The 14,079-nt window shown below is 37.4% G+C and overlaps 1 protein-coding gene across 1 annotated transcript in view; it reads left to right on the forward strand.

The window, feature by feature from the left end:
• The window catches only part of LOC136877638 (uncharacterized), a 131,359-nt gene that overhangs the window by 81,493 nt on the left and 35,787 nt on the right, over window positions 1-14,079 (forward strand). The window lies entirely within an intron of this gene.

The raw sequence follows: 14,079 nt of genomic DNA on the forward strand, positions 1-14,079 counted from the left end.
TGAACATTTGCTACTGCCAAGTGCCTTTGCACCTCGGGCGGAAATTGCCTCTGGATTGTTTTTATTGCTTCCAATTCGCTTGGTGCGGCGTCCAGATCTTGAAATCGTTGAAATTGGAATGCGAAATAGTCTGAGTATCTTGTTTGCCCATTAAATGCGAATTTTCGGGAGTATAGCTCCATCCTAAGCTGTAATTGTGCCTCTGAACTCCAGTACCTTCGCAAGAATGCTGTTTTAAATTCCTCATAATCATGAAAGCTGTACCTAAATGCTTGGTACCATATGCCAGGGTTAGAATCCAAGTGCTTTTCAACTATTTTTAGCTTTCTTTCATTCGGAATCTGATTAGCCCTAAAATAATCCTCCATTTCCCGAAGAAATTGCTTAGGTGATAAACTTGCGGTATTATCAAAATGTTTTGGTCTATCATCAACTGTCTTAATAATATTTATTACGGCTGGACCTCCACTGCTACAATTCCCGTTTCCAATCATTCCACCGTTGATAACTTGGTTGGAATCCGTCGTCATCGTCGGTGTTGTTTCTCTCTCATTCATTCGAACATCCATATTCCCTAACATACTGGATCCTGTGTTTTGGTCATGCACCCTTAATTCCTGTATCTCTTTTCTGATAGTCCGCAACTCCCTTTCCGTATTGTTAACTCTACTGTCAACCTCATTTTTATTCCGCTCTACTTCCTCTCGGATTATATCTATTTTATTCGATACCTGTTCTCTCGCCAAGATAAAATTTACTTCTATAGACTTATTTGTATTTCCTATTACCTCATCTAACTTGTTCATCCTTTCTTGATACTGTTCCCATCTCTCTGTGGAATCTAATTTCAAGTTTTCCAAATTCTCCGTCAAACTCCTCATCTCCTTCTCCTTTAGAGTTCGTATAGCCTCTCTACTTTCCTTCAATTCCTTGCTGACCTCATTTATTTTTTTATTAACCTCTTCACTCCTATTTTCCATAATTTCCGTCATTTGATTACGCAGCTCATCGATATCTGTCTTAATTTGCGTGACTTCGCTTCCAAATTTCTCAATTTCCGTTCTTATGACCTCTTTCATTTCTTCCCTCATTTCTTGCTGCCTCTCATTTTGCCTGTTAATCTCTTCTTGCTGCTTTTCATCCTGTCTGATAATCATTTCTTGAAATCTCTCGTTAATCATCTCTTGGAACTTTTCATTTTGCTCTCTTGTTTTCTCGTTGTCCTCATTAATCATTTGCTGGAATCTTTCTTCCTGCCTACTAATTATTTCTCGGAATTCTTCATTTCGCTTTCTTGCCTCTTCATTGTGCCCATTAATCATCTCTTGAAATTTCTCATTCTGCCTTCTTGTTTCTTCATTATGTCCATTAACTATCTCTTGAAATTTCTCATTCTGCCTTCTTGCCTCTTCCTGTCTTTCCCTTCTTTCTTCCTCATTCCGTTTTCTTGCTTCTTCTTCTCTTCCTTCCATTTTGTTAATCATTTCTTGGAATTTTTCATTTTGCCTGCTCATTATTTCTTGGAATTTTTCCAAAATTCCCTTTTGATTATCCCTAACTTCCTGTATCGCTTCGTCTCTCTTCCTGACTTCCTCCTCAGTTACCTTTTGGTATCCCTCAAGTTGGGATTTCAACTGGGCTAAATTCGACATCTCAATATTGTTTATAATTCTCTAATGTACCTGTTAAATTCTTTATAAACCTAACTTTCTCTATGTATTCCTTAACTCAGCTAATTCAATCTCTAAATATTACTATAACACAGTCTGACAGACTTAATTATACACTTATTCTACTACTTCTAGCACTTCAATAAATTCTTTCTTAATTAGGAATGTTCACCCAAGACTACTTTAGCTCAACCCAAACCAGCCTGTCCAAGTCACACAAGAATCCAAACATTTAAAATAATAATCATTTTCAATTATGTTTATCCCTTGTTTACTTAGCCTACATATACAATAAATAAAATTAACATTGCATTAATACATTTCCATTATCCTAAGTACCTAACGAAATTTTCTCGGAACAATCTAAATAAATGCATATTCAATCCTTTTCCTACATTATTCCTAGTATAAGAAATCATCCTTCATCGCATGCCATATTTGCATCCGCAATCCATCATGCTTCATCTCATTCTTCCATACAGCCTCATAGTTACATTCTAATTCAATGTGCAGCTTTCTTCTTGATCATGGTATACCATATTATGTTTGCCATCCTCTTTTTCTATTATTTCTCTTCACCGCTATAATCTGACCTCATATATCTTCATGTCATCCATAATCAGTCTTCTCAATATTCCTTTATCGCGATATATTTTCCTCCTCATTCCTCTTTCAACGGCTCACTTCACGAATAAAAGCTCAGAATATTACAGAATAGCCAGGGTACCCTTTTCAACTTGCTTGAGGCTACGGCATCATATAACCCATGTCCAATCCAATCATCCATATCTCATCCTCAATATCTGCTCCATAGTCAAATTATAAAATTTTTGTACACCCAGAATTCAATTAATCATCCGACCTCTTCAAACTTGCCTCACGGTCGGGACAAAATTTAATAATATTTGGCGACTACGGTACCTTACTCTTCAACTTGCACCACGTATGGGCGCCAATTTTTATATATGCCATAATTTTTAGTTGCGACCTTTACCAGCATATCTGTCTTACGTTTTTGAAATATTACCTGTGCATACACATATGTGAATATTGCTCCGGCCTCCAAATTCCAAGTATCGGGTCGCAAGTCACACACAGATTCCAAACTGGAATTGTATTTACGAGCATAAGTTCTAACAGATGGCATATAATCATTTCTCAGGGTAAAACTCGCTTCGTTGTTCCTAAATGCATTAAATAAATCGCGGATTCCGTTGAAGAGTCGCCATCCATTGAAATATTTATAATATATCCTTATATTAAAAGAAGGTATCAGATCCTCACCTAATATTAAGCGTAAGCTAGCTCAATAATTCCATATGCTATCCTACTACTACCTACTTAAGGGTTATAAATGCAAAATCAAATCTATATACAATTTATTAGCATGCTAACGTATAATTACAATGAATCATATATATTCATTGGCAATAAGGAAAGGAAAATCGTAATATTTTTAAGTATCATCCTCAAAGTGCTTGGATTCCGGAATAAACATATTTGAAAAAACGTTCAAATCTTCAATACATTTGTTTACATAATTGATAATAACCAAATTATACCATATCTTCCATGATTAAATTCGTATGAGGGAACAAATAGTGATCAGAACTTTATTAAATCAAGGAGGAATGGAATATCTTTCATTTAATGTTGTTTGGAATTTTCTTTGGGGCATAAGTTAAGTTTTATTTTGGTTTCCGGTCTATTTGACCAACAATTTAAATATATACGTTTGGCTTCTTGTTAGTGACTTTCCACGTTACGAGATAAGCATTCGCATTTTTAATTATGGGTTCAAAACACCCATACAGTTATCAAAAATTCCTATCATAACCCAAATGAATAGATTAATTCAGTACATCACCATCTGTACAACATAAACCAAATACATCTAGTACGGAGTGCCATAGATTTGACGGTACGTCATTCTAATCTGCGAAAATCGTGCCATACAGTGCAAGTCATGTGCTAAAATATTTACATACTCCCAAATATTTCTTCGCTGTGCCATAGTTTCGATAAAGCAGACCGTACTTCGTGTAAGCGCTAACATGCTGACCTTCAAATACGTAAATGAGCGAGATTTCATTCTACTCCTAAAGATATATATATCGTAATACGTAACAAACACGTAACCTCACCATATCCTCTTCCGAAAGTTACAACGACACAAAAACAGCATGGATCGAAACATGCATTCAACTCAACATGGCCTATATTCATTACTTGCAGTGCTAACCCAAATCTAAATATATTACGTAACACAGGAATCCGCATTCTAATTATCTGTCCCATTCTTTAACAACGAACCGAAACATATCTCCTCATTCTACTTATAACATGCCATATTAACATTTCATTTCCTCTGTAAATATATATATATCTTCATATTTAAAATATATCATCACTCAATTCCACTAAAATAACCCCTGTGTTACGGACGCAGTATTCAATAACCTGACTATTCTTTATACACTGCAACTTCGTAATATCAAACACTTCTTTACCATATTATTATCATACTGGCCATGGTTGGTATACATATTGACCCGAATTTCTAGGTTACGTCTTATATCTCGCTTATATTTATACATCCACAACTGGTTAAACGCTTCACGGTCTATACGTATTAATTGGCACAAAACATGCATAAATACTCAGTCAGATCTAGTTACCAATAACCTTAACATTATCACATTAGCATTGCAGTTATATAGCACAAAATAGCACTTTTCATCGGCTAGTAAATCGCATTTGTATTCATATATCTTCTCATTGGCACTTGATCTCTTATATCTAGCACTCCTGTACTCCTATAAATATTTTTCATTAATTGATTTGAAATTCATTACGATGCAACTCGTAATACTTATCTCGTAATTGGATTTCTGCTGGCTCTCAGCTGGACTACGGCATCATGGAACAGGCAATCGCTGCGATCCGAAGACTACGTCATCTGCGGCTTCATCTTGGGTCTTGGCTTGAGCTAATCAGTCTTGAGCAAAACAATTCCTCTGTTTAAGCTGAGTCCATGTCACCAGTCATCATGCAATCATAAAAGAATAAATACATGGTATAGTACATAGTATGCTGGTGAAAAATAGGCAATTCAATTCCCAATACTTGTTGTTGGAAACTCGTGTTAGACGAAAATATTCATTTCTTTAACTTTATAATGTTCTCTAATTTGGCCTATTCCTTGTTCTTTCTTTTGCTTAAACAGCTATTGCCTCCCTCCTGGAAACAATAAATTTTGCCGTTATGGTACTACTTTCGGCAACGTGTAATTCAGCTGAAGCTTTCTTTCCCCGATTCTGACTTCAGATCTCACAGTGACGAATATTTCTTTCAAATATACTCCTCTTCCGTATTGTATTCTTGCAGATAGAGTCTTCTATTCCGTTAATATATCAATATTTCCGTATGTGACGTTGAGTTGATCCTTTAATAATCTTATTATAAGCCGTGCAGCTTCCCTTAAACTTGTATCTTTCATCAGTCACAAAGTAGTCAAGAATCGTTCTCTTTCAAATTTTTCCGTCCGTCATTATTTAACTCTTGAAATTCTTTTCCCTTGCGGCCGGGCGATATCGATTTATTCGATCACTACTCTGTGTACTTGCACCTGAAGTTATTGTCCGCCATCTTTGTCCACTGTATTCATTACATTGACGGCCGCTAATGTAACGTAATGGTACAGTATGTATGTATGTATGTATGTATGTATGTATGTATGTATGTATGTATGTTTAGTCCGTCAGCGATTCCGCTGGTGGGATCCTCAACAGCTCTGCCATCAGCTGTCATAGATGGCCTAAGCATCACTGAAAAGGCGTACTAGGGAAATGAGGAGTGAGGTAGTTTCCCGTTGCTTTCCTTGCTCGAATAGATAGTGGAAGCTTATTGTACATCTTAAGCTGTTGATAACAGTGGCTGCTTGTGCTTTCACTAAGCCTGGAGTAAGGAGTATCTAGATTATTCTTGTGTCTTGTGTCGTGCATGTGAACTGTAGATCTTTCTTTAAATTCAGAAAGATTCTCTTTCACATGCATAATATTTGTAAGAATATATAAACAGGGAACTGTCATAATTTTTAGGCTCGCAAAGGAAGTTTTACAGGAGTCTCTAAATTATAATCCAGCAATTAGACGGACTGCCTTTTTCTGCCAAATAAATACATTGTAGGACAATTGCCCCATATTCTGATCCCATACAGTATAGTAATTGCCACGTAAGGAAATACCCCAAAAAGTAAATATCGCCGCCCGATGCTCTTCTTTTCTCTTTTTTGTAATGGCTGATCACTGCTGCCAACCTGCCTGGTTACATATTAAAATCATCAGACATAACCATAACAAACTAACCTCAATGTAAACACCGAAAATGAAGGTTTCCCTACCCTAGTAAATGATAAAAGATAAGATGAAATAAATCAAGATAATTATGAATATCTCCTCAATGAGGAATTAAGGAAATAAACACACTTTCTCACTTAAATTATCTGTCTTTATTTTGATATACAGTAGGCGTACTATAACCATATTCTTGAAAAGAGGGGCGTGTTAAACGATGCAGTTTATTTAATAAGTCTTTGCAGTGTGATTTTCGAAAGTTCCAGACATCCAATGACTTCCCTTTCTTTTGCGCGAATATTTCCTTCTCTCTTCAATACCGGTAACCAGTAAGGAGAGAGATTATTGGACATATTTTCAGCCTGCAGGCTGGTTATATCTTCAAGCTTATCAGGAAACATATAGGAATACTAATGTGCCAAGCTCCGTGAACAGAATTTAGGTCAGCTTTCAAGTTCACTGCGGATTTGAAAATAATAATGTTATAAGTTCTACTGCCAAAATTTCGTCCCGCAAGAGTTATTTCATGTACCGGTAGATCTAGACATGAGACTGACGTATTTGAGCACTTTCATCATTTCACACAAACTATGTTATTAAATGCATTATCCGAACATGCCACAATCCTACTTACCTGGTATTAGCCAAATAGATTTACAATCCCACAGAAAAAGAAAATATGCTTTAAATATTGTCGCAAATGTATCACTAGTGACTTTAACGGCGATGCGGTGGCAACACGCACTTCACGCTAGAGCAGTGATTGAACGTTGCCAACGTGCCAGATTAACGGTAAATGTAAGACGTCGTATCGGCAAGTAGGGTCCCTAAACTGTATGGTTACCGACACTGAAAAAGACCCAACAGCAAGAAAAGTAACCATAAATCAATATCTTAATATTACAGGGGAGAAAGGGTAAGGTTGCACCCTTAGGGTACGTCATTACACGGAGAGGACTATACATGAGGGTGAAAGAAAGAATGATAGGATGCAATTAGCATATCCCAGTTGATGCAGGTTTTCAGTTTCTGCAACAGATACCACACCCTGGCTAATCTCTTACAGAGTTCTGATGTATGTATTTCCCAGGTCAGTCTTGTATCTACATGTAGGCCTAATAATTAAACAGAATTATGGCAGCTGTTATTTACAGTGTGATCCAAGGTAAATATGATATTTTCTGTTTTAGTGACATTAATAGTTAATTTATTGTGATGAAACCAGTTTTCAGCAATTTTAACAGATGTGTTGACTTGGTTTTGTAGTGTTGTGATATCAACATTACTGTTTAGGAAAGTTGTATCATCAGCATATAGAACTGATGTGCAGGGAACATTACATGCTAGGTCATTGATATAGACCAAAAACATGAAAGGTCGCAAAACAGACCCTTGTGGGACACCTGCTTTAACCGTTTCCATACCAGATTTTTTATCACTTATTACCACCCTCTGTTTCCTGTGATGAAGATAGGATGCCATTAATTTCAGTTCATGACCCCTTACTCCATAATAACTGAGCTGATGAATTAAGATTTCATGCGAGACACAATCAAAAGCTTTTGTCAGGTCAGTTAATGTAGCACCTGTGACTGTTTTATTCTCAAAATTATTTAATATGTCTTTGATGACACATTCAACTGCTTTTATCCTCGTTGGCTGAACGGTCAGCGTATTGGCCTTCGGTTCAGAGGGTCCCGGGTTCGATTCCCGGCCGGGTCAGGGATTTTAACCTTCATTGGTTAATTCCAATGGCCCGGGGGCTGGGTGTTTGTGCTGTCCCCAACATCCCTGCAACTCACACACCACACATAACACTATCCTCCACCACAATAACACGCAGTTACCTACACATGGCAGATGTCGCCCACCCTCATCGGAGGGTCTGCTTTACAAGGGCTGCACTCGGCTAGAAATAGCCACACGAAATTATTATTATAACTGCTTTTATCGTTGAATGGCCCTTTCTAAATCCAAACTGTTTGTTGCAAAGCAAATTATTTTTGAAAAAGTACTCGTCCAGTTGTATAACTATACAGGATTCAATCATTTTGCTCAGAAGGGGTACTATTGTTATAGGGCGGTCATTTGATGGGCACATTCTATCCCCCTTTTTAAAGATAGGTAACACTTTAGACATCTTTAAACACTCAAGAAAAACACATTGTCTAATCATTAAATTTATTAAAAATGTCAATGGTATATCATGTCAATAACTGCTTTGATTGTATTGTTGGAGAGACCAGAAATGTCTTGGGTACTAGACGAATTCAGATTTGTGACAATAATTCTGACTGTTTGCAGATTTACTTCCACCCACCTAAAATCATTATTCAATACATTTGATGGAAGATCAAAGTTATGCAACCGTCTAAGATTATGTTTACTTGCGTCTCCATCTGATGAAATGCTATTATCCTCATCACATGTGCTTTCGTGTGCATTGATAAAATACCTATTACGCTGATCAGGTTCTAGAGGAATCACATCTTTGTTATTTGAAGTTTGACTAGCACTTCTTATGATAGACCATGCAGCTTTGCATTTATTGTTCGCACTTTGGATATGCCTGTCATTACATTTTACCCAAATCAGGCATAAACAAGTTTTTAACTCTATTTCTTGGTTTAGAGCTGTTTGCCTTAATAGCTACAACTTTTTCAGGGAAGGCTGAATTAAAATATGTAATTGTCCTGTTAATGAAACAAGAAAATGCAAAGTTGACATCACTTGTGGCATAAAGGCTAGTCCAGTCTGTTCTTATTAATTTGTCTTGGAATTCATTAACTCCTTAGATTGATATGACATGTATGATGCATTTTAATTCTTTCGATGGCTCAATAACTCTTCTCTAATAGTTAACTTTAAATTCAACCCAAATACCACCATGGTCTGACAATACATCTTGTCCTAGAAACGAACATTTGTAAAATGATTTGTGTACATTGGTTACAACATTATCTAGGCATGCGATATAAGTCATGCGATCTTAACATATTAAGGAAGTTTTGAGTATTTTGTGATACCTCTAAGATATTTATATTGAAGTCACCAGCTATAGCAATCTTTTGATCATATTTACAAGTTAAATAAGAAATCAACTTCTCTAACTGTGATATAAATAATTTTACGTTGGTGTTAGGGGCACGATACACAGATACTACAACAAAATCATATTCACACAATCTAATAGCTACTGATTCACATAGGTTATTAATGCAAAAGGAAGAAATATCTATTACTTCAAATTTAAGTGATTTCCTAACATATATTGCAGCTCCACCATGCATTAGTGGGAAGTCTCTAGTGAAAATACTTCCTAATTCAAAATCATGAGGTATATATAGATTGGTCTCATCTCTAGTCAGCCAGTGCTCATTTACACACAAAATATCAGTAGACCTTTTATTGAGTATTACATTTAATTCGTCCAGTTTATTTCTAATTGACTGTGAAAAATAAGTATGTTGATCATGAGGTTCATTGATTTTAGTGAACTGATGAGAACCTGACCTAGTCTGTCTACCTTGCACATAAACACTATTCCCCAATACAGTTTTAAAAGTATCTAACCATAAGCATTAATACCATTACTTGACTCTAACACAACAGACCGACCTACATCGGTCCCTTTCTCTAATTTTTTTTGAGGAATGGGAAAAGTTTTACACTTTACATCTTTAATTGCATTAGCAAACTCTAATATACTATTTACAACATACCTTTTTCCCAACCTATTTAGGTGCAGACCATGCCAGGTATAAAATCTCCTTCCTAAATTACTTATATCTACATATTTTACATTCTTAAAGTGCCTACATATTTTCAAAAGTTCTTCATTAACCTTGTTTACCTCCTTGTTAACACAAGACCATGCCGGAAGATCGTGTCTATGAGGAACCGAAAATACCACAGCATTGGTGTGATGCAACTCCTGTAGTCTTGATCTGAGGGAAGAGATCATTCCTCTTGCATTATTATCTTCCCACGTCGTTAGTCCCTGCTAGATAAACAGCAACCTCCGTAGCTCCTAAATGTTTACAGTATATTTTTGACTTTCTCAGGTTATGCAACACTGTTTTACAATATCCTTGTTACTTTTACTTCGAACATCCAACAAATTTACTTCAGAGCTGTTATCTACAGATTCATGAGTGCCACTTGCAAGGGGTTCAAAGCTATTTAAAACAGGAAAGTGACAATCGTCCTTTATCCGCTTTCTTAAGCCCGTGTATTTTACCGGCACCAATTCCAATCATCTATAGTTTTTAGGCCTAGTTGTTTCAGTTCGCACAGGTTCATAATTTGAATCCAACTCGAGCTCTAATCGACAGTTCAAATACTTACACTCTATCACATTAATCTTATCCATAACCCGCGAGGCCTCGCCGCGCGGTCTTTTCTACCGCACATTCATTTATTCATTTGTAATCTGCAATGAACTTACATCTCGTCTTGCTCCTGCTTCTCTTATCCTCCCCTGGCGAGTTGACAACGCTAGTGCAGTAACAGTTATTCTAAATTTGTTGTCCATTGTTACCGGGAGGAAGAAACTCTGACCTCAACAGAAGTTGCGGTCTTTTCCACCGCGCACGAGGCCTTGCGTTTGGCGTTGTGCTTTTGTTTGTGCTCCGTACTCAGAGTCGTAATAGTTTTTTTTTTTTGCTAGGGGCTTTACGTCGCACCGACACAGATAGGTCTTATGGCGACGATAGTCTTAATAGTTCTTTTTGCATGTAGTGTTATGTTTCGTGTTAGAAAACATGGATCCGAAGGAAATAGAGAGGATTGATCAACTTCTGCGAAGCATAGAAAAAGAAGAATCAGTGAACTGAGCTCTTCAACGACAACAGCGTACTGCAAGGCACTATTTGTTTGAAGATGACGATAGTGATTGTGAACCGTTTGATGACACTAAAGCATCTGATGATGAGAATCATTCAGCGAATGAAAGTGAACATGATACGCAAAGTGAGGAGTCTGGCGAATCTGAAGATGATATAGACAATCCTTGCGTGGAGCCTGATCAAGTACCACATCTGCTTGGTGTGGCGTATTGGGTCAGTATGAGGGCCGCTGAATGGTTGAGGCAAGCAAATATTGCTTCACTGGTGGAAACTTGTTAAACCACTGAAAGGCATATGCCTGTCACCTCAATAAACTGGGACGACACCAAGAGAAATTAGTATATCAGGCTTAGCTTTATCCAATCGACAGAGGCAGCGGAAGCTTAGCGGGCTAACTGAGAGGGCTGTCCGTGGTAGGTACCGAGTTCCAAAAAAAAAAGAATAAGCAAGGAGTGAGAGGACAGAGGATACATAGATCGAACCGAATACGAGAGTGAAGAATCAATTTAAAACAAGCTATATTTTAAGCATAAATGACTAGAACAGGTAATATATAAATCAGTTGAAGGATAGGAAATACAAACATATAATAAGGGCTCAGCCCACTTGACGACCAGAATACAATCGAGACAAATAATGATTAAGAATTCTTGGAGATACCCATTATAATATTCAGCTAAAGCTGAAGACCCGTATTCAAAAGAGAAAACACAATTAGTACCTAATAGATTACACGACTTCCAATAAAAATACAAATTAAAGACCACTCTTACAATCTTTATTTGAAACCTCAAAGAGGGAAAGAAAGCTAAAACACATCGGGAGAAAAGAGAATTACATTACTCAATATCGGAATAAAGGAAAGAAAAAGGAGACAAAATGAGTACGAAAGGAAAGAAAAGAAGAGAGAGGGGGGGGAAATCCTTCCAGACTGCTTAAACACTATTACTTCGGTGATGTAAGCGACCACTCGGGCCTGTAGAAAATGTTCAAAAGGTGGCAACACTTCTATCATTCGTCCAAGCACAATTGGTCTTTTAAGGTTATGAAATTGATTAAAATTTTCGGTCAGAAGGACTCTTTTACAATGGAGACCGAGAAGCCACAAAATGATGAATCATTCAAAGTTCAATTCTTGATTTAAAAGAACGAAGGACCACAACAACTTATAAAGTTTTGCTCACCCAGTCTGTTGAAGCACGATGCAGCTATTCACCAATTAAAAGGAAATAAAACATCGCTACGGGCCAGCCACCAGCTCTCTCCACTCTGCTCTCCACTTGAGTTAATATGCGCTAAATGTCTGACCGTCGAAACGAAGGAATGGCTTGCTTATATACGAAGTGAAGAGATTCGAGAAGTTACTCGACGAAGATCACGTAGGTGTGACATCACAGCCAGGCAGCAAGAGCCGTGCCGGAGAACAAGCCAGTCAGTAAACAGCTGGGTGAGCGAGCAGTAGAATGCAACAGATGGCAGAAGGTAAGATGTCGTAGAACGGTCGTAACATATTCCCTCCACGCGGCGAATCCGAAGGATGGGGGAGATGACGACGACGGTCCAGAAGATAAGAAGAAAGTCCTATGTTGACCCAAGAAGGTAGCACCGCAGGAACTCGTAGAACGATGAAGCAGAAACGGAAAGCAAAAACCGAACAGGCATAAACAGCAAGAAAAAAATAAAAGGGAGAAAAAAAATGTTTAGGATAGGGTGGGATAGAGGGGAAAAAGGAAAAAAAAGGGTATAAGGAAAAAGGAGGAGAAAAGGGATGCGGATAGAAAAGAGAAAATTACAAATATATATATATATTAATAAAAAAAAGGGAGTGGCCTTAATGTATAAATTAACAAATGCAATAAAGATAGATGTTTCAGTAGGATATATGTGATTTTCAAGTAAAATTTCCCATATTGAAAACAAAATGGGATATAAAACCCCAAAAATTGTATATGGGAGAGTCAGACATGGGGCAAGGGTAAGTGGAGAGAGCAAAACTGGGTGAGCAAAAGGAAAAGAGAGAGAAAAAAATATACAAGTATAGAAGACTCAAAAAGGGACGAATGAAAGAAGATAAATAACCTAACCAAAGGACACAATAAAGATAGCCTGGAAGAAATCCCTATCCGTGACCCTCAGGAACAGAAAGAGGAAATAATTTCTTCAGCTGAGAAAAATGAGCCTTCTTAACATCAGTAGGAGTGTCAAGGGATTGGAGAAGGGCAGTAGTCGGGGAGGGAGAGGAGAGGATACGAAAAGGGGCAATCCACCGGGGGGGGAGAGCTTAGCAGATAGATTGTGAGAATTAGAACTAATGGGGTGATTCTTTAGTAATACAAAATCAGAAACTTGAAAAGATGGAGAACGGACTCGGGAATTACAGGCCTTACGGTGAAGATCTCTGGTGTGAAGAAGTTGTTGAAGGGCGTGATTCAGTTGGGTATTAGTGAGAAGATGAGGGGGGGGGGGGGGTGTATCCAATAATGAGGGTAAGTTCCAAGATAAAGAAAGGGGTGTGTGTAACTCTGCCAAGAAACAACTTGGCAGGGGTAAAGGAGGTAGAAAAGTTAATAGTAGCATTTAGTGCCAAAATAAAATGGGGGAGTTCAGAATCCCAAGATTTATGGTCGGTAGAATGAAAAATAGAAAGAAAGGTTTTGAGATTTCGATGGTAATGTTCTACCATGTTACCCTGAGGGTGATATAGGGAGGTAAAAACTTTCTTGATACCATGAGAGAAGCAAAAATTATAAAAGGCCTTAGAGGTAAAGATAGAAGCGTTATCGGAAATTAATACTTCAGGAAGGCCAATGATAGGAAAAATCTGAGTAGATAATAAATTAATGATGATTTGGAAAGAAATATTTCGTAGCGGACGAACAATAAGAAACTTTGAAAACCGTCGAGCAAGGTGAATATATAAGCATTTGCTTTTGAAGATTTAACTAATGGGCCAACAATATCAATATAGAATTTCTCAGCGGAATGAGTGGCAGGAGAAGCGGCATAGGTACCATAGGGTTGGTGGTTGAGTGGCTTATGTTTTTGACAAGAATCACATAAACGAACCCAAGAATATATGTCTTTTCTCATATGTGGCCAAAAAAATAAAGAGGCAAGACGAGCATAAGTTTTGGCCATTCCAAAGTGGCCCCCAACAGGGGAACCATGAAAATACTGAAAAATCATAGGACGTAAATTTGAAGCGAG

Source organism: Anabrus simplex, chromosome 7, assembly GCF_040414725.1.
Source record: "Anabrus simplex isolate iqAnaSimp1 chromosome 7, ASM4041472v1, whole genome shotgun sequence".
In the NCBI taxonomy this organism is placed as follows: Eukaryota; Metazoa; Arthropoda; class Insecta; order Orthoptera; family Tettigoniidae; genus Anabrus; species Anabrus simplex.